Source organism: Salvia splendens, chromosome 6, assembly GCF_004379255.2.
Source record: "Salvia splendens isolate huo1 chromosome 6, SspV2, whole genome shotgun sequence".
NCBI classification, from domain to species: Eukaryota; Viridiplantae; Streptophyta; class Magnoliopsida; order Lamiales; family Lamiaceae; genus Salvia; species Salvia splendens.
In genome coordinates this window covers 21,988,106-22,014,917 of record NC_056037.1, presented here as the reverse complement: position 1 = coordinate 22,014,917, position 26,812 = coordinate 21,988,106, and the positions used below count along the sequence as shown (strand labels likewise).

Here is a 26,812-nt window from a genome sequence, read left to right as displayed (position 1 = left end):
CTCCCTCAATCCCATAAAGATTGTCACACTTTGACCGAGCACGTATTTTAAAAAATGTAATGAAAAGTGAGTTGAAAAAGTTAGTAGAATGTGAGTCTTACTTTTATATATTAGTTTTATAATAAAATGTGAGTATGAATGAGTTAGTGGAATATTGGGTCCACTATAAAAAATGGTAAAATGTGAAATGAGACAAATTTTGTGGAACAGATGGAAATGGAAAAATGGGACAATCTTTATGGAACGGAGGGAGTATTACTTATCATGGTTTTTAGGATAATGTGTTGTCCACTTGAAAGTAGAGAGGCAACGACAACAACATAACTTAACTAAGTATTGTTCATATATAAAAAAAATTAACAAATTAAAACAAAACACTGAAACACGATGAAAAAAATGATAGAGTAATATTGAGAGAGGAACACCGATAGACAGAGAAAGTTAGTTTAACGAAAATACCCTACCAATTGTAGATACTGATATTTATAGAGCTTCAAAATTTCTTTTATAAGCCAAACGTATACAATGTAACATACATTGGTTATTGCACATAAAGAAGTAATACTCGTCACTTAGTTTTGGACCAATTGTCAATTATATTAAAATTTTGATTTATTTTTAGATTTTAACAATGCATAACGGATAGAATTAAATATTCCCTACGTACTACGATAAGAGTCACATTTCACTTTTAACATAAATAGTAAATAGGTTTCACATTCCACTTACTTCACTAATATTCTATTATAAAACTAATATTAAAAATGGACCTTATATTCCACTAATTTTTCTAACTCACTGTTCTTTACATTTATCCATACCCACACTAAATATAACTTCTTATTATGGGACAGAGAAAATAATAAATTATTCATGTACTATACAATAATTTATTATATTGAATCAAGAATCTGTCATCATATTTTATACATAATTTTCCTTTCATGTACCATGCTCGAGTTTATTTTACGCCAATTCATATATTCTGGCCTAGCCCACTAACTAAAAAGTACAGTAAATTTTGAAAATTCTTTTACACACTTGTCTTACATAAGTCTTTCACAAGTCTTTTGATGATTTGAAATTGCTTTTCATGTACTAATAGAAATACTAGTTGTAGGGGTAATTTGTTATAAGAAATAAGTATTAGTTTTAGAGGGAATTTAAATATCCTTCAACATAATTCTCATAAAATTAGCCTAAATCTTGGTGGTAATTTTTTGGAGTGATATCAAAATCCTTACTTATTGTATAGAAGTATGGATAGATTATTTAGATAGACCTAAGAGCATCCACAATGCGTGCCTTCACGGTGCCGCGTTCCGTGTCTGCGGAACGAAACCGCGGAGACACGAATTGTGGATGTCCGTGTCGTGCCCATGCCGTGCCCAACCCGTGCCTTGAGTCATCGCCGCGAGACGTGGCACGACACGTCTCGCCACGCGCCGAGGCGACGTGGCGAGCTCCCAGCGCATGCGTGACGTGGCAAGCTCCCAGCGCATGCGTGACGCCCACTCGTTGCTCCGCAAGTTCGTCACGGTGACACAATAATTCATTTATTTAAATCGAATTTAATTTAATTTTTTTTTGCAACGGTAATGTTACCTTTTTTTATCCGTTTTTTAATTTTTTTTTAATTTCTTTACTCTATAAATACTCCTATTTCATATTCATTTCACTCACAAACACACATCTATTCCTCTCAAATCCTCTCTATTTCCACCCCAATTTTCATCTCAAATCAACTCTGTTTTTCTTCTCCCAAATTTAATCAAACTAATGGATCCTTTTGAACAAATGCGTCAAATAATGGAACAATCACTAGAAGAAGATCGACGACGGGAGGCGGAAGAAGCCGCGCCGCCCTAACGACGCTCCCGTACGTATATCCATCGTAACCGGGAGGAAGCCGCCGCAAGGTTAGTACGCAACTTGTCACGACCGCCCTTACTAAGGATAGTGAAGACGGGGAAAACGTGACGAGGGGAGGGACTAAGGAGCGGGGAAGAAAAGGGGGACGCAATGAAAGACAACAATAAAGAACGAGATTGAATATGAAAACCCAATAAACTTCAAAAAGAAATATTTTGGTCTATCGAATAGTTAAATAACGGATTAATGTCTCAAGGTAAATAATGTCATAACGTAGTGTGGGAAAAACTGAAAGACTTTATCAATAACGATTCGAAACAAGGCAGCGGAAAAACAAGTATCACAGGAGAGTCATAGGATGACGCCCATGTATGAAGACACGACACATTCGAGAATTCCTAAAGCTCACTCAACATCCATCGCAACATCCCGCTCAACCTGCAAAATTTTAAAAAGAAATGCAGGGCTGAGTACTTGTTGTACTCAATGGGCTCATGCCGAAAACATTTTATAACAGTTATGTCATCCAGAACTCGAGTTTTACATGTAGTTAAGAAATATCATCGAGAATACAAAAACATTTTCATTGTCTGGCTAGACAAAACAATCTCCCCACTTTCTCATCAATCAATCAATCAATCAATCACATCCTCTTACCATAGTGCGACGAAAGTGTGGTCACACTATTCATCCACGAGACCGGCCGACTAGCAAGGACGGCTCACGATCCCCTCTGTGTACACAGCCTGATAGGGTTTGCGGCCATACTCAGACCCAAATTCGTTTATCATAGCCCTATAACCTAATGGAGCGAACTCACAAACTAGGCATCAAGCACAATCTCAATATAGCCCTATAGCCTAACGGAGCAAGCTCAAACAACTAGGCATCAGGAAACAATCTCAACATCAAAACAATCATGGCATGACATAACACTTTAAACAACCCTTATAGCTCCACAATCATATTTCGAAACATAAAAGAATTTTAGTAAAAGAAAGCCCACCTCGATTGCTTACAAACACAGTTCACAACTTTATTGAAATCCATGCTCTTCGTACCCACGTACGCACTACAATCCTTATCAACATCATAACCACATAATACAACACAATCAGCCTTCCATCAATACAATTTATCATGCATGTCCTATCGTTCCTTTCATCGTTTTCTTAAATTACACATCCCAAACGTTCACCAACATAAGGAAACACCCCATAGTATACCTCAACATATAACACATAACCACGCCATAAGATACGTTCCTTAATCATACATGTATCATTTATTCACTCAAAACTTTATTACAAGTATTATTTTAACATGATAGAAATTTGGCAGAACTGCGCGGTCGTTTTGTAAAAATCATTAAAAATCCATCCGACCTCCGTTGGGGCTGAAAGTTTACCACAATATAGTAGACACATCAAAGATTATCCAATTAAAATTTCACATTAAAATCACATCTTTAGGTCGGTCAAATCAAAAACGAAACTCACTGGACGAGAATACAATTTCTGATAGAACTGCGCAGTTCACTTTAAAAATTCATTTAAAATTCATCTTTCGTCAAAAGAGGTTGAAATTTATACAAAACATAGAAGACATCTCAAATTTACTCAGTTAAAAACTCGTGCCAAAATAAGATCGTTTGGTCGGTCAAACACACGTCGGAATCTACTGTCCGAACACCACAGTTTTCATGCTTCACAAATTCTAATTAGGGTTTATCTATCATTCATCCAAACACATATATTCATGCTTCCAACACATAATCATGCTTTAAAAAGATCTCACCACCATGTTCTCATATATTCACATATCATTCACCAACGAATCATCCACAAGTTCATTCATCCACATCAATAAACGCATACACATATATTTTCTCATGTAACCCTCAATCCCAACCGATTAACTTTGAGATCTATGATCTATACACTCACTATAAGCATGAGAGGTTCAAAATTTATGGATTCAATGATAAGAATGAGAAGGATGATTCAAAGTATATCTTTCTCTTGAAAAACAATCGGTAGAAACGACGAGTGGTTCGATTCCTCAACGAATCTTGAGTTTTAAACTCCAAATCGAAGCAAGAATGAAGAATTGATTTGGAGCACTTGAGAGAGATGGGAGAGGAGGAGAAAAACGTGTGAGGGGGAGAGGAAGAGTGGGAGGCGTGTGAATGAGGGATTAGGGTTAGGGCTTTGTAATTATATTCAAGGATTTATTCCCCCACTTAAATAAAACAATTAAAATTTGTGGAAGAAAAATAGGGAAGGTATGCATGTATTTTAGAGAGAAAAAAAGGGGTTGTGGGATTTTTGAATAATTAAATGGAGATATGGTTCAAATCAAATTTATTTGGAGAGAAAGAATCCCACAAAATAGGAATAAAATATTAATCCCTTTAGAAAATAGGGAGGGGTCGAAATTTTGAGGATTATTTCCACAAGGAAATAATTTAAATCCTAATTTAAATAGGATAAGAAAAGATTTGGCAAGGTATGGTAGGATTTAATTTGGATAAATATCCCAAAACAATTAATTAAATCCAAGAAAGAGAATATTTCTTCCAATAAATAGAAAGGGCCGAAAATTTCAAATAAAATGGCTAGAATGATTATGCATTATCCCATTTAATTTAATTCACACACTGGAAGCTTAATTACATTAACTCACATAACTCACAACTACTAATTTCACATAATTAACTCAAACACATAGAGACTCAATTTCCACAATAGAAATTCTCATTCAACATCCACATTAATTAAAATAAAATAAGCCATCAAATAAAAAATAATAATAAAAAAAGTCACAATTTTCCGAGGTGCTACATCCTTCCCCTCTTAACAGAAATTTCGTCCCGAAATTTGGTCGTCTTCCATAAACAATTGGAGGTACTTCTCTTTCATCTTATCTTCTAACTCCCACGTGGCTTCCTCGGGACCAGGGTGTTCCCACAACACTTTCACGGATGATATTGACTTGTTTCGTAACTCTTGCACCTTTCGATCTAAGATTGCTTCGGGCCTCTCCTCGTAGCTCATGTCGGGTGTCAGGACAACCTCTTCTTGATGGATCACATGCTTGGGATCAAACACGTACTTGCTCAACTGCGACACGTGGAACACTTTGTGCACATTCCTAAAACTAGGAGGTAACACCAGACGATACACTACAGGACCTACTTCATCAATAATCTCGTACGACGCTACAAAACGTGGTTTCAATTTGCCCTTCACTCCAAACCTCACAACTCCTCTCGTCGGGGATACTTTCAAGAAAACTTTGTCACCAACATCGAATTTGATCTCCGTTCGGCGCACATCAACGTACGACTTCTGCCTATCTTGAGCTTTTTTTATCCTTGCACGGATTTGATGTACAATTTTGATCATCTCCTTGATAGCGTCGGGTCCTAACATCCTTCTTTTCACAACCTCATCGTTCCATCCTTCTTCTTCACGAATAAAACATGCGCTCCCCACGGTGACACACTAGGTCGAATGAAGCCTAAATCTAGTAGTTCTTGCAACTGAATCTTCAATGCCAACTCCTTAGGAGCCATTTGGTATGGTGCTTTCGATACTAGCGCAGATCCGGGTTCCAAGTCGATGGTAAGCTCCACTTGCCTGTCAGGCGGCGGTCCAGGCAAAGTTTCAGGAAACACGTCGGGAAAGTCTCATACTACGACCACGTCGTCCTCCTTCAAGTCCTTCTTCTCCTCTCCATTCAAGTACACAAGATACGTTGGACGCCCTTTTCTGATCATCGTGCTTGCTCGCAAAGCGGAGATTATGGAGGTTCGTCGGTTCATGGAGTTTCCATACAAGATAGTCGGCTCTTTGCCAGGGGCTCGAAAGGGAATTTGTCTCTCCTTGCAGAGGATCGTCGCGTGGTTCTCGGCAAGCCAATCCATTCCCAAAATTATGTCGACGTTCTCCAAAGGCATGACGTGTAAAAGATGAGCTACTACTCCTAACTCTCCTAAAACAAACTCTACGTTCGGGCAAGTTTGCACAATATCAATTAGACCTCCTACGGGTGATGACACCCTCTTCCCTCTCCGTCTCGGTGGCATTCTGATCCAAAACACATGTTAGCATCGTCGTTAGTATTCGTTGTTATCAAAATCATAACTTCCTTGCATTCGTCGTACTCTGACACTATATTGAGCGCCCTCGTGTGCGGGTTGTTTTATCCGTGCCATCTACGCGAAGACGAAGGTTTTCCAACATATATTTCATCTCGTTATTTGTGATAGATCTAGAGTTCGTCACACATCACCAAATTTGACGCCGTCCTAAGGCTTCCTATGTTCACATGCTTACGTCGTAGTACTTTCACTCATAACACATACATATGACATCATGTAATTCATGCTCATGTCCCACATAATCATACCATAACAATATCATATTCGCACATACAACACGTGCTTAGATCATCTTACCAATCATGCTTATATTCCACATAATCACACTATCACAATATAATATTCACACATAACGTTTATTCACATGCGTACACTTGCCAAAACATTCTCATCATATCATCATCAATTTTATACATCGATCTCACATTCTTTCAACAACTTAAAACATACCTCACTTTCTTTGGTTGAGCGCGATGTTTTGGATGTTGAGCCTTCATGACACTTTTAGTCTAGGGGTACTAATCTAGACTTAATCTGAAAGAAGACTCTCGGACCAGAGCGAAAGAACGAAGCTCTGATACCACTTTGTCACGACCGCCCTTACTAAGGATAGTGTAGACGGGGAAAACGTGACGGGGGGGGGGGGGACTAAGGAGCGGGGAAGAAAAGGGGGACGCAATGAAAGACAACAATAAAGGACGAGATTAAATATGAAAATCCAATTAACTTCAAAAAGAAATATTTTGGTCTATCGAATAGTTAAACAACGGATTAATGTCTCAAGGTAAATAATGTCATAACGTAGTGTGGGAAAAAATGAAAGACTTTATCAAGAACGATTCGAAACAAGGCAGCGGAAAAACAAGTATCAAAGGAGAGTCATAGGATGACGCCCATGTATGAAGACACGACGCATCCGAGAATTCCTAAAGCTCACTCAACATCCATCGCAACATCCCGCTCAACCTGCAAAATTTTAAAAAGAATTGCAAGGCTAAGTACTTGTTGTACTCAATGGGCTCATGCCGAAAACATTTTATAACAGTTATGTCATCCATACCAGTGAACTCGAGTTTTACATGTAGTTAAGAAATATCATCGAAAACACAAAAACATTTTCATAGTCTGGCCAGACAAAACAATCTCCCCACTTTCTCATCAATCAATCAATCAATCAATCACATCCTCTTACCATAGTGCGACGAAAGTGTGGCCACACTATTCGCCCACGAGACCGGCCGACTAGCAAGGACGGCTCACGATCCCCTCTGTGTACACAGCCTGATAGGGTTTGCGGCTCTACTCAGACCCGAATTCGTTTATCATAGCCCTATAGCCTTATGGAGCGAACTCACAAACTAGGCATCAAGCACAATCTCAACATAGACCTATAGCCTAACGGAGCAAGCTCAAACGAACTAGGCATCAGGAAACAATCTCAACATCAAAACAATCATGGCATGACATAACACTTTAAACCACCCTTATAGCTCTACAATCATATTTCGAAACATAAAAGAAATTTAGTAAAAGAAAGCCCACCTCGATTGCTTACAAACACGGTTCACAACTTTATTGAAATCCATGCTCTTCGTACCCACGTACGCACAACAATCCTTATCAACATCATAACCACATAATACAACACAATCAGCCTTCCATCAATACAATTTATCATGCATGTCCTATCGTTCCTTTCATCGTTTTCTTAAATTACACATCCCAAACGTTCACCAACATAAGGAAATACCCCATAGTATACCTCAACATATAACACATAACCACGCCATAAGATACGTTCCTTAATCACACATGTATCATTTATTCACTCAAAACTTTACAACAAATATTGTTTTAACATGATAGAAATCTGGCAGAACTACGCGGTCGTTTTGTAAAAATCATTAAAAATCCATCCAACCTTCCTTGGGGCTGAAATTTTACTACAATACAGTAGACACATCAAAGATTATCCAATTAAAATTTCACATCAAAATCACATCTTTAGTTCGGTCAAATCAAAAATGAAACTCACTGGACGAGAATACAATTTCTGACAGAACTGCGCAGTTAACTTTAAAAATTCATTTAAAATTCATCTTTCGTTAAAAGAGGCTGATATTTATACAAAACACAGAAGACATCTCAAATTTTACTCAGTTAATAACTCGTGCCAAAATAAGATCGTTTGGTCGGTCAAACACATGTCGGAATCTACTGTCCGAAAACTACAGTTTTCATGCTTCACAAATTCGAATTAGGGTTTATCTGTCATTCATCCAAACACATATATTCATGCTTCCAACACATAATCATGCTTTAAAAAGATCTCACCACCATGTTCTCATATATTCACATATAATTCACCAACGAATCATCCACAAGTTCATTCATCCACATCAATAAACGCATACACATATATTTTCTCATGTAACCCTCAATCCCAACCGATTAACTTTGAGATCTATGATCTCTACACTCACTATGTGCATGAGAGGTTCAAAATTTATGGATTCAATGATAAGAATGAGAAGGATGATTCAAAGTATACCTTTCTCTTGAAAAACAATCGGTAGAAACGACGAATGGTTCGATTCCTCAACGAATCTTGAGTTTCAAACTCCAAATCGAAGCAAGAATGAAGAATTGATTTGGAGCACTTGAGATAGATGGGAGGGGAGGAGAAAAACGTGTGTGGGAGGAGAGGAAGAGTGGGAGGCGTGTGAATGAGGGATTATGGTTAGGGTTTTCTATTTATATTCAAGGATTTATTCCCCCACTTAAATAAAACAATTAAAATTTGTGGAAGAAAAATAGGGAAGGTAGGCCTGTATTTTAGAGAGAAAAAAAGGGGTTGTGGGATTTTTGACTAATTAAATGGAGATATGGTTCAAATCAAATTTATTTGGAGAGAAAGAATCCCACAAAATAGGAACAAAATATTAATCCCTTTAGAAAATAGGGAGGGGTCGAAATTTTGAGGATTATTTCCACAAGGAAATTATTTAAATCCTAATTTAAATGGGATAAGAAAAGATTTGGCAAGGTATGGTAGGATTTAATTTGGATAAATATCCTAAAACAATTAATTAAATCTAAGAAAGAGAATATTTCTTCCAATAAATAGAAAAGGCCGAAAATTTCAAATAAAATGGCTAGAATGATTATGCACTATCCCATTTAATTTAATTCACACACTGGAAGCTTAATCACATTAACTCACATAACTCACAACAACTAATTTCACATAATTAACTCAAACACATAGAGACTCAATTTCCACAAAAGAAATTCCCATTCAACATCCACATTAATTAAAATAAAATAAGCCATCAAATAAAAAATAATAATAAAAAAAAGTCACAATTTTCTGGGGTGCTACACGACTACTTCTGCGATAACCGGGTTTGGGGAGATATGTACTTCCGTCGCCGTTTCCGCATGGGGAAACCGCTATTTCTCCACATCGCGAATACTTTGGCAGCCCGGGAAGAGTTCTTCCAGGAAGGGTTCGACGCGGTCGGCCGTCCCAGCCACACGACGCTGCAAAAATGTACTGCAGCAATCCGCCAGCTTGCGACCTGGACAAACGGCCGACATCTTCGACTGAATACCTCCACATCGGAGACACCACTGGGCGACTGTGCTTGCTCAAATTCTGCAAAGGCGTCCGGGCAGCCTTCACCGATGAATTTCTCCGGAGGCCAAGCACGACTGATTGTCAGTTCCTGCTCGACCTTTACGAAACAGTGCACGGATTCCTCGGGATGCTCGACAGCGTCGATTGCATGCACTGGCAATGGAAGAATTGCCTGGTGGCGTGGAGGGGGTCCTACACGAGCGGCCACAAAGGCACCCACCCAACCGTTATACTCGAGGCCATTGCCGACTACCGGCTTTGGATCTGGCACGCGTACTTCGGGGTCCCCGGGTCGAACAACGACGTAAACGTGCTCCACCAATCCGACCTCTTAACCGAAGTTTTGGATGGTAAAGCGCCGGCCATCAACTTCATCGCCAACAACCGGCTTTATAAAATGGGGTACTATCTCGCCGACGGCATCTACACGAAGTGGCCTACCTTCGTGAAGACGTGCAGCAGTCCTGCGAACCCAAAGCATGATCTTTTTGCGCAGAAGCTGCTCGCAAGGATGTGGAGAGGGCGTTCGGGGTTCCCCAAGCGCGCTTAAACATCATCAAAGCCCCGTCTCGTATGTGGTTCATGGAGAGCATGGTCGACATCATGTATACGTGCATAATCTTGCACAACATGATTGTCCAAGATGAAGGACCCGAGGTGGGAAATTAGTTCGACCCCGAATCCCCCGGAAGCTCAACCGCAAGTAGTCCGCCTCGAAGTGGAGCGCATCCGTCTATACAAGAACGATTATCTATTCGTGCAAGGACACACGACTCTAGCGCCCACACCCAACTCCAAGAGGATCTAATTGAGCACATTTAGGCAAACTTTGGGGGATGAAATTATTAAATTGTGTACTTTTATTTTTTAGGAAATTATTAAATTATGTTTTTTTTACGAATTTTATGTTGTAAGTTTATTTTATGTAATGAAGCGTGTTTTGTTTTAATTGAATTGGGTTGGAAATAAAAATAAAAAATGAAATTGAATGAATAGTAATTTAAGGAACGGTTAAGGAACGGATAAGAAACGGAGGGTTGCAGGTTCCGTTCCTTAGTTAAGGAATAGAGTAAAAAAGTACAATGGGGCAGGTAAATAGTAGTTTAAAGAACGGTTAAGGAACGATGGGAACAGCGTAGTGGATGCTCTAACAAACATAGGAACGGTTAAGGAACGGTGAGGAACAGCGTAGTGGATGTTCTAACAAACATAGAGGAACAAAACCGTGTCTACACAAGAAACGTTTTAGCCTCCCATGCTGTGCTCCAATACGAAGCGAGTTTGTTTGTGATATTAATTAGCCATTTTACAATGATTGTACTCCCTCCGTCCCCCAAAATTCGTCACCATTTCACCCGGCACGGTTTTTAATAAATGTAATAGAAAGTGGGTTGAAAAAGTTGGTGGCATGTGGGTCCTATTTTTATATACTCCCTCTGTCCCATTAGAAATGAAACGTTTTCCTTTTTGGTCTATCCCATTAAAAATGAAACGTTTCTAAAAATAGAAACAATACTCTCTCTACTTTTTCTTCTCTCTTACTTTACTCTCTCTTCATTAACTCACAAAACAACACTACATAAAATCCCGTGCCGAAAAGCAAATGTTGCATATTTAATGGGACGGAGGGAGTATTAGTTTTATAATAAAATGTGAGTGTGAATGAGTTAGTGGAATGTAGGGTCCACTACCAAAAATGGTAAAAGTGAAAGGTGACAAATTTTTAGGGACGGACGAAAAAGGAAATAGGTGACAAATTTTCAGGGACGGAGGGAGTAATAGAGAAACGTAAGTTTGCAAAATATAATTTTTAAAAAATCAAAATGCTAAATCTAAAACTTAAAATATTGTATCCTTCCATTGAGAAAACTTTATAAAAGTGATAATTGAAATAAAAACTAATAAATTAAAATAACAGCAAAAGATTTAAAAAAAAATCTATTGTTAATCTAAACATGGACTTACTTGGAAAATTTAATTATCATCCAAAGTTTTATATCCAAATTAAATTTATAATTGAATAAAAAATTAACTATTTTATTTGAGAAATTAATTAATTCCTAATCAATTTAAATTCATAGTGAAATATATATTTAAGAAATAAAAGATCGGGTCTCCTAATTCTGTTACATAATTTCAGTTGAAGTTCTATATATAATTTCTAATTTCAATGTAGATTAGTTTTTTATATATTTGAAAAAAATGGAATACAATCATATTATTAAACTAACTTTTATGTAATTAAAAATGAAATTACCAAAGAAAAAAAAAGATTTAACTATCTAAATTTTATTTTGAAATCCCATCTATTTCAAAATTTGAAAATCCGCACCACTCCCATCTATTTCAAAATTTGAAGACTGTACCTCTCCCATCCATCTCTCCCATTTCAAATACTCCATCTACTAACTTATTTTGAAGACTCTAACGGTCCATCTCTCCGGCGAAACTCGGCACCACCACCGTCGCTGATTCTCCCCCTCTCTCAATCCCACTCTCTTTCCCTCTCTATTCTCACAATTCCCAAATTAGGATGCATCTATCTTTCTCCCAAAAATCTGACTCTCTCATCTCCGGCGAAACTCGTCTCCAGCATATCACAACCGCAACTTCTCTCTCTCACTCACCCTTCTCTGGCCTCCACCTCCTGTCAGGTTGTGCGAAATTTCTCATTAAAATTACCTAGAAACCCTACATGAAAAAGCGGTGCCTCTATCTCCCTCCTCCAACGGCACTGCACTCTCCCTCTCCATCTCCATCTCCATCTCCATCTCCATCTCCATCTTTCTCTCTCAATTGGCGGAATCGACTCGTGTTTTCCCCACACCAAGAGTCATAGCCCTCGCAGATTTCACGCCCCCGGCCTGCTCGCCCGGAGAAGAAAGCCGAGGACGTGGCTGTCTCGGAGTTTGGTCCCCACCGCGGCTGCTACTCGCCATCATCAGACGCCGTCGTCTCCTGCAGCAGGTCGCTGGTCTGGATTCGTGGGCGGCGTCGGGTGGCCCCTGACTCGCGGCCTTGCCACCGCCGCCAGCTGCGCGAACCCGTCGCCTTCCGCCCTTCCGTCGTGGGTCTTTTCTCCTTTTTCTTCTCATCTTTCTCCCTAATTGAATTGTAAATTGAATTGGTTTAGTTGGGGGCGAACTTGTAGTGTGTGATCATGCGTGCAAATTAAGCTAGAAAAAGGTGAATTATGGAGTTTTAATTTGTTAAATTTCTTTGCGTCATTGTCTTTTTCCCTTTTTATTTGTATTTTTCTGGTATTTTGTGTTCCCATTTTGGAATTTCACTGTCTTTGCTGTATGTCAGTGTTTATTTAATTGTCTAGACGGGATACATGTCACCATCGACCTCCTCATGGACTCGCCGTCTGATTTCGTTGCTGCTGATTCTCGCCGAGCGGTGAGAGGCGCTCCAGGATCCACTGAGCAGTCGCTTCGGTCGGTGTCATACTCCAGCCATCTCGGCTGCATTGTCATTGTCAATTTCGTCGGACTGCCGTGGACTTCTCGGCTTAGGTAAGTTTCCACTAATTTTCCAATTTACAAATTTTATCTTCCTGTTTGGGTAGATATGTTAGGGAGTTAGATTTGGGTTTATGAGATATGGCTTCACTTCTTGATTTGTGAAGCTATTAAACTTCTTGTGATGTCCAAACATTCTTGGGTTGAAAGAGCAGGCCATCACTTGCTTATTTGTAGATTGGTGTTATCCCTTTAAGAATTTATCTTAAAATTTGGGTTCAGCCATTGTGAAAGCTAGAATGAGTTTGTAAGTTTACCAGCATATTTTTTTGTCATTTTGATCATCTAATTGAAAAACTTCCACGAACTGTTCAAGTGACATCATTTCCGCCACTTAGCTACTCTGGCCGATTTGATTCTTATGGTGGAGGCTTTGGTGGGGGGTATAGCAGTGGGCTAGGTGCCTATGGTCGTGGAGGGGGGCAAGTGGTGGATATGACTCTGGCCCTGGTGCTAGTTATGGTGGAGCAGGAGGGGGAATTTATGGGGGTAGAGCAGGTTATAGTGGCAGTAGTCGATACCATCCTTATTCAAGATAGATGTCCTTTAAGCATCTTGTAGGAGTTCTCACATTTCTCCTGGCCATTGCTTCTCACCACTCGGAGTTGACTAGGTTTTCAAAGTACTAGCAAGGAGATGATCTGTAGAAGACTGGAGAACCTTAATATTTTGTTGTTTCTTATTCGCTGAATTCTAAGTGTGAATCTCATTGAGACACTGTTAAGCTTTCTAAGCTAGACATCTTATACTGTATGAAATGTATTTTGTTCTATTTTTAGTTAGAATGGCCTTTTGCTTTTTTAGGTTCTACCTGCTAGAATTTAATGTTTATCTAGAATTGAGTATACATGCTCAAGTGATCTGTGAGATTATGCCTAACCAGACATAGTGCCTCTAGCTGTTTTTGAATCTGTGATTTGTGTCCAAGCTTTCTTGTGTGTTTTTGGATGTTCTGGCTGGATGTATTAAAGCCTCTAGTTGTAGAATCTCTTTAATGTTTCAGTGACATTGATTTTAGGTGAGTGTTGGTAGAGAAAGCTATGAAATACAAACCTAGTAGTTTGGGTATTTGCTGTTTTTTCATTGCAGGAGACCTGGGAATTTTGCTGCTAATTTTTAATTTGCTATTTATATTATTTTTCCATATATTGTCATTTGTAATGACTGCTGAGATTATAACTTTTTACAGATATCTGAGTTTGTTAAGAAGTATGTTATGGTTTCAATCTTTTTGTCTAGTATGTTCCAAAGTTAATATACTGTGTTGTCTTGCATGGCTTAAACTCTAAACCAGAATTTTTTCCGTTTGCTTTTTATGAGATTTTGGTACATTTGACTTGTTGACTAGAGTTTATATTTATAATGTGCTTGAAATGTTGATGCTGTTGTCAAGATGATAGAATTAGTCTTATATAATGAAGACGAGAGATGCTACAATAGTTATTCATATTCAGCCTCGAGTGTGTTAGTTGATTCGTTTATTGGCTGTAATGGTCTTATTATGAGCTTGGTTTGCTCCCAATTGCTTTATTAACTGTTCTTCTCTTTCACTTGATTGTGTCTAAATGAAACTGGATGTCTACTTAATTGTCTTACTAGTGTGGTGTAGGTTTGATTACGTTTTGCTAATTTATTTAATTTGTATCAGTCTTATCATGTAGTAGTAATTGTTATAAATTTTTTATATTTTCAAAGTTTTGGAACGGATCTTGAAGTACGAAATCATGCAAATATACAATTTATTATCATGAATCATATTGATTAATACTGAAGCTCGCTGTCGTGTGTTTTATTTTGGTACTTAATTTATTTGAAATGCTTAGGCCATTACTAATCTACAGTTTATTCTGAATGTCTCTTAAAGCATCCATTGTTTTGCCTCCTCACTTCCTCTCCCACCTTACTATCAAATAAGCAACTTGTCACTTGCTATTTCCTGAACATCAACTATTACGACAATTCAAATGATTCAATGCACCTCATTATATACTACTCCCTCTGTCCAATTAAGATAACCCCTTTCGTTTTTCGCACATGTTTTGTAAAAATTGTAATAAATAGTTAAATGGGGGAAAGTAAATTAAGAGAGAGAATAATATGGAAGAGACTCATTTTCTCATTTGGTTTTTGTCATTGCAAAGAGATACAAATGAGTTTAAGCTATTTGTCAATGTATGGCGGTTAGTTATTTGTTTTATTTGACGTTTATGTCTCAAGAGTAAATGGAAATTGGTATGCTATACTATACACATCAATTCTTTTGATTCATAAATTGTTATAATCTTTTCTCAAGGAATCGTGCATTCTTTTTTTCTGACCCTACAAATGTGTTCCTTCATAGGGAAGCTTTAGCAACAATCTTTCTACTCCCTCTGGAGAGTTTGTATCTGGCTGGTGCTTGTCTAACGTTCTAGTTTGTGAAGAGGATGCACCATTAGAGTATGTATTATCTACATCATCTTCATAATTCTTATTTCACCAAATTAGTCAGTTACAACTATTGCGTGGGTCTTAAACACCCTATATCGCCAATGTATAAATTTGAATTCACCCCTTGCAGTGTACCTCGTTCATCTTATGCTCATCAGAGAACGTCTTTGTTGATTAAAGTGATTGCAAACCTTGATTGCTTTGTTCCTGATGTATACCAGGGTAAATGATTTAGTAATTTTCAGTTTCAATCAGGGTATGCTCCTTGATAGTAATATTTAACAACTAATAACATTTGTTTCAATCCCAGATGAGAAGGATTTGTTTCTCAACATGTTCATTTGGTTCATAGAGAAGGACTATTAGAAACTGTCAGATGACAAAGTGTCCACAGTTATGTATGCCTGCTTCTAACTCTTCCCTTGGTTAATCAAGTAGTAGTACATATCTATATTCTAATACTCTATTGCGTGTAGGTTCACTACTAAGTCTTTAGTTCCAGGATTTTTGAATGAAGATGATGTACAACTGCTGAAGTAATTTGAATATATGCCTTCCTTCCATGCTGAAATCTGGTATTGGTTATTTCTTCATGTTCTATCTTTCTTATTTTGCAATTTAGATAATGAAACATTCTAGCAGATGGTCACAATGCTGCTTCTTATAGTTGCACTTTTTTTTTCTCTAATAAACTTGCTTCACTCACCATAGTTATTCATTATGTGCATGAGTGAATTTTGTACTTAATGTAATTTTAAGGCTATCTAAGATGGAAAATCTTCTTTGTAGGTTATTTGTAAGTCAGTTTGAGTTTCGAATCGTTCGTGCTGCATCAGAAGATCATTTAGTCCATGTAAAACCTCTCCGGCTTAACATATGGATGTCATTCATCTTTTTCAATAAATGTTAGATGCATCTTTTTTTTTAATCATAATCATATCTGTTTTCTTCTTGATAAGATTTTAATGAAGTTTGTTTCTTCATGCAGGAGCTTGGGAAGAGGTGGACTGTAGGAGCAACTAGCTTCCTATATTGGACTCCCGGCCCTGATGAAAAAAAGAGTAGGTATATTTTTTTTGTAAGAGATCATCTCATGTTGTGATGTAGTACTTATTTTCTCTAGTGATGATAAAAGAAAACGAAAGAAATTCTCTTTTTTCTATGATAGAAAACGTTTCCTTCCTTTTGCTGAAGATTTGAAAATCATGTTAATAAAAACCACGTTTAAATAACACTTAATTTGCTCGGGGTCTTGCATGTTATGCAAATGATTCACACTGTTTTGTAGGGAATAAGCTTTATAAAAGGAATTTTAATACCAGAAAAGGAAGGTAGGAAGGTAAGACTGATCTTGTAAAGATGATAGGAAAGATGACAATATATATTTAAAGAAAACAATTTAATCTATCAATCAAAATTGAATGTTGGAAAGTTTCGAAGATGATCTAAATTGACAGAGTATTATGTTTTTTTTCTGATAAAGATACATCAGTAGAGGTTTGCTTGAGAAGGTACCAGGTTTGCAGCCGGTAGGAAATCCGAGCTTTCAGCATTTTGGTCTTTGAGGATTCTGGTAACTCTACTTCTCATCTTTTTCGGGTGTCATTCAAACCCGTATAATATACTCAACTTGTGATGTTTCCTACTCATACATGAGTGCCTAACTGCTATTTATTCTTATACATGCCTGATATGTTGATTTTATAGAGAATTTAAATGTTTTTTTTTTGTAATTGACATGTTATGATTATGAGTAAATTTCCAAGAGGTTGTCTGCCATGGCTCTCTAATATGTGCATCTCCCTCGTTTTTAATGATTTCATACACATCACCAAATGATAAACAACATATATTAGCTTCATAAATATCCAAAAATTGCCCTAGTACTACGCTACTTTGTACTGAGGACGAAATGCTTCCATGAACAGAGTTTCACCACTTGCTATTTGTGTATGCATGCAAGATTTTCTCTCTATTGATTGTCACTACTTTCACCACTTTTTTATGGGTTATTAGCGTAGGCTTCATTTCTCTCGAGGGTTGGTCTGCAAACTTGTTGTTGCTTACTAACTTCTGGAGAACTAGGTTTCTCGTGCTTCAGATAAAGTGACATGAGTGTTCTTTGGTGCCCGATTTCTTGAGCTAAGGAGAGAGAACTATTCCGGTTTTGAAAAATTAATTTAAAAAGCCATAGGGCCGATCGACTGAATGAGAGCTTTATGAGTTGCAATCTTGTTGATATTGGTGCATAAAAATGATTTAGGCAATAGGACAAAAAGCCTCATATCCAAATTATCACATGCCTAACCCCACATAAACCCCTAGTGAGCCCGTTTGAGCCCCAAAAGCCTAATTTCTTTGTTGAAAATTTTGAAGTCACTATATTAGCCTACTTATTATATCCATTTGTTGGCCTATATTTTCTACCCTAGTCACTAAAATTAAAATGCTAGCACATTCTTGGGAGGGTATTTATGGTGGCAAGGAAAAGATGGAAGTCCTGGACATTCATCAGGTGGTATTCATTTATATTGAGATACAAAGTGAAAAAAGCTGTGTCTTCAAAAAAAATAAAATAAAAAGGCGGCCTTTAATGTGTTAAAAAAAGCGAAGGCTAGAAAAAAAAGGCAGCCTTTCATGTGTAAGAAAAGCCAAGGCTAGAAAAAAAAGGCAGCCTTTCATGTGTAAAAAAAAAGCCAAGGCTAGTAAAAAATATAAATAAAAAGGCAGCCTTTCATGTGTAAAAAAAAGCCAAGGCTAGTAAAAAAAATAAAATAAAAAGGCAGCCTTTCATGTGTAAAAAAAAAGCCAAGGCTAGAAAAAAAAATGAGCAAAAAACAGAAATATGCTCAAAAGAATAAGATGACTTTGTTTAGATGGTAGAAAAATCTTAAGTTTGGGGTGTTGAGCTGTCAGAATTTTGCACGCATTGAGTGAGATGTGAAGGATGTTGTGAAGGATGCTATGATGGATGTGCTAGTATTTAAAATGTGATAAGCTACTTAACCAAATATGATCACACCTTTACCATAAGCCCCATTACATCCAAATGAATAAGACCTTTTGATATATGCATCATATTGACTTGTGAGCGATGAATTTTGCTTGAGTTTGGGAGAAAGATCTTATGTGCTTAAAATAAAGAATAGCCGGAAGAAATTCTCTTTATGAATTAGTGACGATGGTTTGAGACTCCCAAGACATAAATCGAACATATATTGAAGCATTGGGATGCCAGATGCCTAGCTCTTAGGGAATTAGTTCGTGTACAATTCTTGTTCTAAAGTCTTACCCGAGAGTGACTTTGGGGTCAACCTAGTTTCTCTAAATGATTCGTGTGATTTGACGTGACTTGAAGTAGAGGATTATCTAATGTCTTGTGAATGTGCCTATTTGTCTAACTTGATTCAGGGCGAGCAAGACTTATGTCTGGTGGTATTTGATGTGTGTGGGTAATTGTTTAACTTGTTATTATACAATGGATGGAATGGAGGGTAGTGCACTACTGCTCCAGTTCAATTTTGACCACCTCACTGTTCATTCCAGTGGGTTGAAGGGTGTAAAGCTGCAACCAATATTTGCTTCAATATTCAACCATTTATTTTTATAAACCTAACTTTTGTTCGATATTTAGTGTGTCCTTTCATACTAAAGCCATCAATGAAGAACTACTGCAAAATCTCTCTGATGCTCTACACTTGTTGGTACTTGATAAAATTGGGGTTGGACTTGCTTTGTCTAATTCTGAAGAACATGATATATTCACTATGCCTGGATGTGTTGTTTGTTATTCTCTTCTTTGTATATACATTTAGATATAATTTTTTGTTTAGTTGTAGGAAGTGGAATAGATACAACATTTTATTATTTTGATCTCCTTGGAATTCTTCTACATGTTGCACTAAACCTGTAACCCTTTTCTTGGTTGTATGCAGGAAAAACTTTCCGTTTGAGTCAGATTACAGAGCAATCATGCTGCTTTGAGGCTACTGAGATAATTCAGCATATTCTAGTGTTACTCGTAGTCGATTTGATGGCCACTCTAAGCATTTAGATTCATTCTTCCAAATGTTATCTCTTGTGCAACTAAGGTGTTTTCCGTGATAGTTCCTAGTGCATAAATAGACTAGAAAGTACTTAGTCGATCAGAAGGTCGAGGGTGGTAGGGGACTGAGTTCTCAACATAAAAGAAACGGGTGGAAAGGGTGGAAAATTGAAGGCACAAGTCTATTTATTGATTTTTGTGTTAGCTTTGCTTGATCTTCTGCCTCTTGGTTGTTGCACCTATATTTTTCTACTTATTTAATTCACTCTTTGCTACATTTTGCAGATTTAAAATTAATCTGTTAAATATATTATGTTTTTGTGAGTTATACAGTGCCTGACGTTTTTCTAATTTTTTCTAATCCACTGTTTGCTGTGTTACTGCTTTATAAATAACACATACATAGTATCCTATTTTTTTGTCTCATATGCTTGTACAAATATGTGCTATATTAGTGTTTCTCTGATATATAAACTCCCATTGATTGTCAAATCTTGGCATCTTAATATCTGTTTTTACAGGCTCATTCCCAAGTACTTACTAGAAACATTTCCTTTTTTACTTTGGCATTAGGTTTGTTGTACTTGCATCTAAAAAAGAAATCATGGGCCTTGGAAGCTGGTTGAGCAGTCAATTGGGTCTATAACAAATGTTTATAGCATTTACCGTACAATAAGCATTGCAATATCTGCACTTTGAGAAGATTTTGCCTTTTATACATATGCAGTTTTCAGTTTCTCATTTTGCCCTACTGTTAACATGGGCAATTGTTTTGTATAGGTTCTTGCATTGCTGAAAAAATGTTTGGTATAGATTCAAGAGAGTTAAATGCTCCCTCCGAGGAAAGTTACCCGAAGGGCCAACTGGAACGTAATACAAAGCGCTTGGCAGATGTCGTCTCAGATGCTTCAAATTTTCAGTCATTCATTATGATAAACTTTGTAAGCTTTCCATTTGTACAACTAATTTTAAAATCTTATAGAGTGCTATAGATTTCATGGTAAGGTTTCACGATTGAAGGTCGAAAAGACTTAAAGCATGATATCTGAGTTTCTTAGAAAATATCTTCGCGTATGTGAACACAGTAATGATGTGTCTGAAGAGATTTTGAGATCAAATTGCTTGTTTTAACAAATGGATGCTAATTTTATGAAATTTAATTTCAAATGAAAAGGTAAGAGTTTGAGCACCTGCAATAAATTAGACTTAATGATCACCTCCATGCTTATCTTATCTTGAATGTTTGTACTATGTAGTCTGGGGACAATCTTATTTGTATTTTGCATGTTATTTGCTGGTAAATTTCTTTACTTAAACCTATATTCACAAGTCACTTAGCACATAGAATGAGTTTGTAAGTTTACCAGCATATTTTTGTCATTTTGATCGTCTAATTGAAAAACTACCACGAACTGTTCAAGTGACTTCATTTCCTCATTTGGTTTTTGTCATTGCAAAGAGATACAAATGATTAGTAAGAAGAGTTTAAGCTATTTGTCAATGTATGATGGTCAGTTATTTTTTTCATCTGACGTTTTTTGTCTCAAGAGTAAATGGAAATTGGTATGCAATACTATACACATCAATTCTTTTGATTCATCAATTGTTATAATCTTTTCTCAAGGAAATCGTGCAATTTTTTTTTCTGACCCTACAAATTGTTCCTTCATAGGGAAGCTTTAGCAACAATCTTTCTACTCCCTCTGGAGAGTTTGTATCTGGCTGGTGCTCGTCTAACATTCTAGTTTGTGAAGAGGACGCACCATTAAAGTATGTATTATCTATATCATCTTAATAATTCTTATTTCACCAAATTAGTCAGTTACAACTATTGCGTGGGTCTTAAACACCCTATATCGCCAATGTATAAATTTGAATTCACCCCTTGCAGTGTACCTCGTTCATCTAATGCTCATCAGAGAACGTCTTTGTTGATTAAAGTGATTGCAAACCTTCATTGCTTTGTCCTGATGTATACCAGAATAAAATGATTTAGTAATTTTCGGTTTCAATCAGGGTATGCTGCTTGATAGTAATGTTTAACAAGTAATAACATTTGTTTCAATCCCAGATGAGAAGGATCTGTTTCTCAACATGTTCATTCGGGTCATAGAGAAGGACTATTAGAAACTGTCAGATGGCAAAGTGTCCACAGTTAGCAATAACTTGTGTATGCCTGCTTCTAATTCTTCCCTTGGTTAATCAAGTAGTAGTACATATCTATATTCTAATACTCTATTGCTTGTAGGTTCACTGTTATGTCATGCAGAGTCTTTAGTTCCAGGATTTTTGAATGAAGATGATATACAACTGCTGAGGTAATTTGAATATATGCCTTCCTTCTATGCTGTAATCGGACATTGATTATTTCTTCATGTCCCATATTTCTTATTTAGCAATTTAGATAATGAAACATTCTAGCAGATGGTCACAGTGCTGCTTCTTGTAGCTGCACTTATTTTTTCTTTAATAAACTTGCTTAACTCACCATAGTTATTCATTATGTGCATGATTGCATTCTCTACTTTTTTAAGTACTGCCTGCTTGTTTCGGAAAATCTAAGATTGACAATCTTCTTTGCTCGGGGTCATCTTATGTAACTTATTATTTATGATTTGCAAATGATTCAAACTGTTTTTGTAAGAGATCATCTTATGTAACTTTTCTGGTGCTGTAGTACTTACCTTTTCTAGTGATGATAAAAGAAAACAAAAGAAATTCTCTTTTTTCTATGATATAAAACTTTTCCTTCCTTTCACTTAAGATTTGAAAATCATGTTAAAAACCACGTTTAAATAACACTTAATTTGCTTGGGGTCTTATATGATATGCAAATGATTCAAACTGTTTTGTAGGGAATACGCTTCATAAAAAGGAATTTTAGTGACAGAAAAGGAAGCTAGGAAGGTAAGACTGATCTTGTAAAGATGACAGGAAAGATGGTAGTATATATTTAAAGAAAACAATTTAATCGATCACTCAAAATTAAAAGTTGGAATGTTTCGAAGATGATCTAAATTGACAGAGTATTATGTTTTTTTATTCTGATAAAGATATAATGGTAGAGGTTTGTTTTCAGCTTTTTGGTATGCCAGAAGGAACCAGTTTCCAGCAGGTGGGAAATCCGAGCTTTTATTGTAGTTGTCAAATCCTGGGTCTTGTGAATGTGCTTATTTGTCTAAGTTGCTTGAGGGCGAGCAAGACTTCTGTTTGGGGGGTATTTGACCACCTCACTATTAATTCCACTGAGTTGAAGGGTATAAAGCTGCAACTAATATTTGTATTTTTATAAACCTAACTTTAGTTCGATATTTAGTGTGTCATTTCATACTAAAGCCATCAATGAAGAACTACTGCAAAATCTTTCTGATGCTCTACACTTGTCGGTACCTGATAAAATTAGGGTTGGACTTCTTTGTCTAATTTTGAAGAACACGATATCTTCACGATACCAGGATGTGTGGTTAGTTATTCTCTTCTTTGTACATACATTTAGATGTAATTTTTTGTTTAGTTGTAGGAAGTGGAATACATACAACAGTCTATTAATTTTGTATCCTTGGAATTCTTCTACCTGTTGCACTAAACCTGTAACCCTTTTCTTGGCTGTATGCAGGAAAGAATTTCTGTCTGATTTAGATTACTGAGCTGTCTGCCAATTCTGCTGCGTTTGAGGCTACTGATATAATTTAGCATATTCTCGTGTCACTCTTAGTCGATTTGAAGGCCTCTCTAAGCATTTAGATTCATTCTACTTGAAGGCCTCTCTAAGCATTTAGTTTCATTTTTTCAAAATGTTATCTCTTGTGCAACTAAGGTGTTTTCTGTGATAGTTCCTAGTGCATAAATAGAGTAGAATGTACTTGGTCGATCTGAAGGTCAGGGTGGTAGGTGGAGTTTTTAACTTATAAGAAAAGGGGGGAAGGTGTGGAAAACAAAAGGCAAAAGTCTATTTATTGGTTTTTGACCTTGCTTTGCGTGGTCTTCTGCTTCCTGGTTGTTGCGCCTATATTTTTTTATTTATTTTATTCATTATTTGCTGCAAAAGTGCCTTTTGCAGCTAATTATTGAACTGTTACATATATTAAATTTTTGTTTGTTATACTGTGACTGACGTTTTTATCTTTTTCTAATCCACCTTTTGCTACCTTGCAGCATAATTAATTAATACATACATAGCATCCTACTTTTCTTTGTCTATGCCGTGTACAAATATGTGCAATATTAGTGTTTCTTTGATATGTATACCCATCGATTGTCAAATCTTGGCTTCTTAATATATCTGTTAACTAGACACATTTCCTTTTTTACTTTGGCATTCAGTTTGTTGTACTTGCATCTAAAAAGAAATCATGGGCCTTGGAAGCTGGTTGAGCACCCAATTAGTGTCACGTAAAGATACTTTCTATGAGGTTAGTGTTGCCACTACTGTGGCAGGGTGACTGAATTTTAATATTTTTGCAATGCCGGAATGGAAACTGCAGCTTGTTGTTACTATGTAGTAAATACTTCAATTAAAATGGATGGAATCTAGAGTACTTCGGTTTCTATATATTTAGTCAAGTTCCTCAACAATTTAATTTGACTTAATATCTCTTATATGCCAGTTAAGCAGTTTAATACGTAGTCTACTATATTTGAGTTTGTTATCGTTACTGTTCGTTTGATGATTATGATTGATACAACAAATTTTGGTTTACAAATTAGTAGCATTGTAAAATACTATTCAACCTAACTATGTTAGTTGAATGTTACCCTGTTATAATCAGTTTGTCTATAATGTTTATCCTTAGTGAATGCTTCTGCTTCATGATCAGTCATTAAACATCAATGTGTGACTCACCGTACATAGGGTATTTCTTTACGTGCTATTTTAGATGCTTTGAGGAAGCCTGCAGATTCAGAAGTTTGTTCCTTCCTAGTTTATCAGTTAATGTTATTATTGTGAATTTCAGTTTTACCTTGGATTTATAACATTCTGATGTTTTCCTTTGAGAGTATGGCATTGGAGCAGTTTGTGGACCATCTCATTGAGTGGCCACAGTATAGAGAGGGCACTCAACAGTATTTCAGCGGCTTATACCGAACCTGATGATGGCCATAGTGCCAATACTGCTCACCGACGCGGTCATATTCAATCTTCAGCTCCACATATAGAGGTATTAAACATGTTATTTTATCTTCCTGTTAAGTAGTTGAACCAACAAATGAGAAACATATGACTATTTCTTAGAAAACATGACAAAAGTGCTATCTCGATGTCATCATTCAAATCGTCTTCCCACATGCCTATATGTGGTTTCTGGTTTCACCTTGTCTATGTGGTTGTGGATAATACTTCTACTCCAAGTGATTTACGTGAACTCATGATCACTACAATTTTTTCCTTTTGGTTTCAAATTGCACGCCCACAATTTTCTCTGATTGGACCCAACAACATTTTGTCTCGATTACCAATTCCCTCTTCGATCCCACTGCAACAGAGACCACCAAGTTCTCTGAGTTCACTCCTAATTACATGAAGCCATCACAACACACCTACCCTTCCTAAGGCAAATAATAGTGTCTTTGTATACTTTGATGTAGTTGACTTGATACTTTTTCTATTTTTACCTTGTTTTGACTGTATTTTTGAGAGCTAATCTACTCAAAACCCACAATGCAGTCACTCAGTGGTGCTTTGCTATCAATACAATCTGCCTCATCGGATTTACCACGGTCGTCTAAATCAACCTCAGCAAGTAAATTATCAGGTTTAACTATGCTACTCTCTCTCGCTGTGTGCTTTATGGATTACATTAACATTGGGACTGGTTTACAACTATGAGAAGAGAAACTCCCGTAGAGGTGATTGAATGTAGCTGTCTTATAAATTTTAAGTCTCTGTTTACACGTTATCTTGATCCTTTTGGGTTTCCCATGCTTTTACTCAGGATTTTCTTCCTTGTTATGAGTTAGCAATTACAAGTTCTGCACTTTGAGAGAGATTTTGCGTGCTATACATATGAACAGTTGTCATTTTATTCATTTTGCCTTACTTGGTGCTATCATGTCATTTGTTTTGTATAGGTTCCTGCATTGCGGAAAAAAGCTTGGTATAGATTCAAGACAGTTAAATGCTCCCTCCAATAACTCCCTCCAAGGCAAGTTACTAGAAGGGGCAACTTGAGCTTAATACAAAGCTCTTGACAAATGCCGTCTTATATGCTTCAAATTATCTGTCATTCATCATGAAGTGTGTTTATAGGGTTTGTATTTTCTGTATGTATTTTGTGTAGTGCATGCATTGTGTAATGTTTTTTTGTATGTATGTGTAAAGTGTGTGTATTTGTGTAGTGCAAGCAGTGTGTATATTTTATGTATTTTGTGTATAGTGTATGTAGTGCAGTGTGTTTTGTTGTGTGCGGACTATGTGTATTTTGTGTATAGTGTGTGAATTTTACGTGTAGTGTATTTTGTGTATAGTGTGTGAATTTTACGTGTAATGTATAATATGTTTAGGAATACTTTTTGTAGTGTATGTATACTTTATGTGAAGTGGGTGCAGGGCATGTATATTGTGTGTATAGTATACATTGAGTATATTTTGTTTGTATTGTGTTCAGTTTGTTTATTGTGTACGAGTGTATATTTTGTGTATAGGTTAAGTATGATGTACAATATATGTAGTGTGCATCTATGTTTGCAGCGCATGTATTTTGTTTATGCGTGCGTGTGCAGCGCATGAATTTTGTGTATAGTGTGTGTATTATGTCTATATTGTCTTGCGTGTGTATGGTCTGTATAGAATGTGTGTTTTTTTGTGTAGTAAGCAGCATGTGCGTTGTATGTATATTGTGCGTGGTATATATACTTTGTGTGCAATTTGAACTTTGTGTTATGATATATAGTATGCATATAGTACGTAATGTGTATCAAGTGTGTGTTATTTTTTGTTTAGTGCGTAGTATGTTCATTTTATGTAGTAATAGTGTGTATGTGTTTTATTTATATTGTCTTTGTGTCTTTTGTGTACCGTGGTTAATGTTTGTAGTATGTGCGACGTATGTATAAATTGTGTATTGTATAGTGTATAAAAAGTGTATTTTGTCTATATATTGTGTGTAAAGTGTGTTATTTTCTTTTGTGTGTGTGTT

General features: G+C 36.6%; 2 long non-coding RNA genes across 18 annotated transcripts; both read left to right on the top strand.

The window, feature by feature from the left end:
• Nucleotides 1–12,001: 12,001 nt before the first annotated feature.
• Nucleotides 12,002–23,988, top strand: LOC121807666. 17 transcript variants are annotated; one of them, XR_006051974.1, is made up of 15 exons: nucleotides 12,002–12,863; nucleotides 12,987–13,195; nucleotides 15,543–15,640; nucleotides 15,762–15,853; nucleotides 15,942–16,029; nucleotides 16,108–16,206; nucleotides 16,421–16,484; nucleotides 16,620–16,696; nucleotides 17,115–17,204; nucleotides 19,567–19,652; nucleotides 20,457–20,617; nucleotides 21,349–21,446; nucleotides 21,748–21,846; nucleotides 21,925–21,994; nucleotides 22,532–23,988. It is a non-coding gene; the product is annotated as an uncharacterized LOC121807666 (long non-coding RNA). The 17 variants fall into 17 exon arrangements; XR_006051975.1 differs by having other exon boundaries at nucleotides 19,567–19,655; XR_006051971.1 differs by having other exon boundaries at nucleotides 19,567–20,617; nucleotides 22,532–23,139; nucleotides 23,293–23,988.
• Nucleotides 23,989–24,009: 21 nt separating this feature from the next.
• Nucleotides 24,010–26,011, top strand: LOC121807672. Its single transcript, XR_006051992.1, has 3 exons — nucleotides 24,010–24,835; nucleotides 25,342–25,429; nucleotides 25,746–26,011. It is a non-coding gene; the product is annotated as an uncharacterized LOC121807672 (long non-coding RNA).
• Nucleotides 26,012–26,812: the final 801 nt, after the last annotated feature.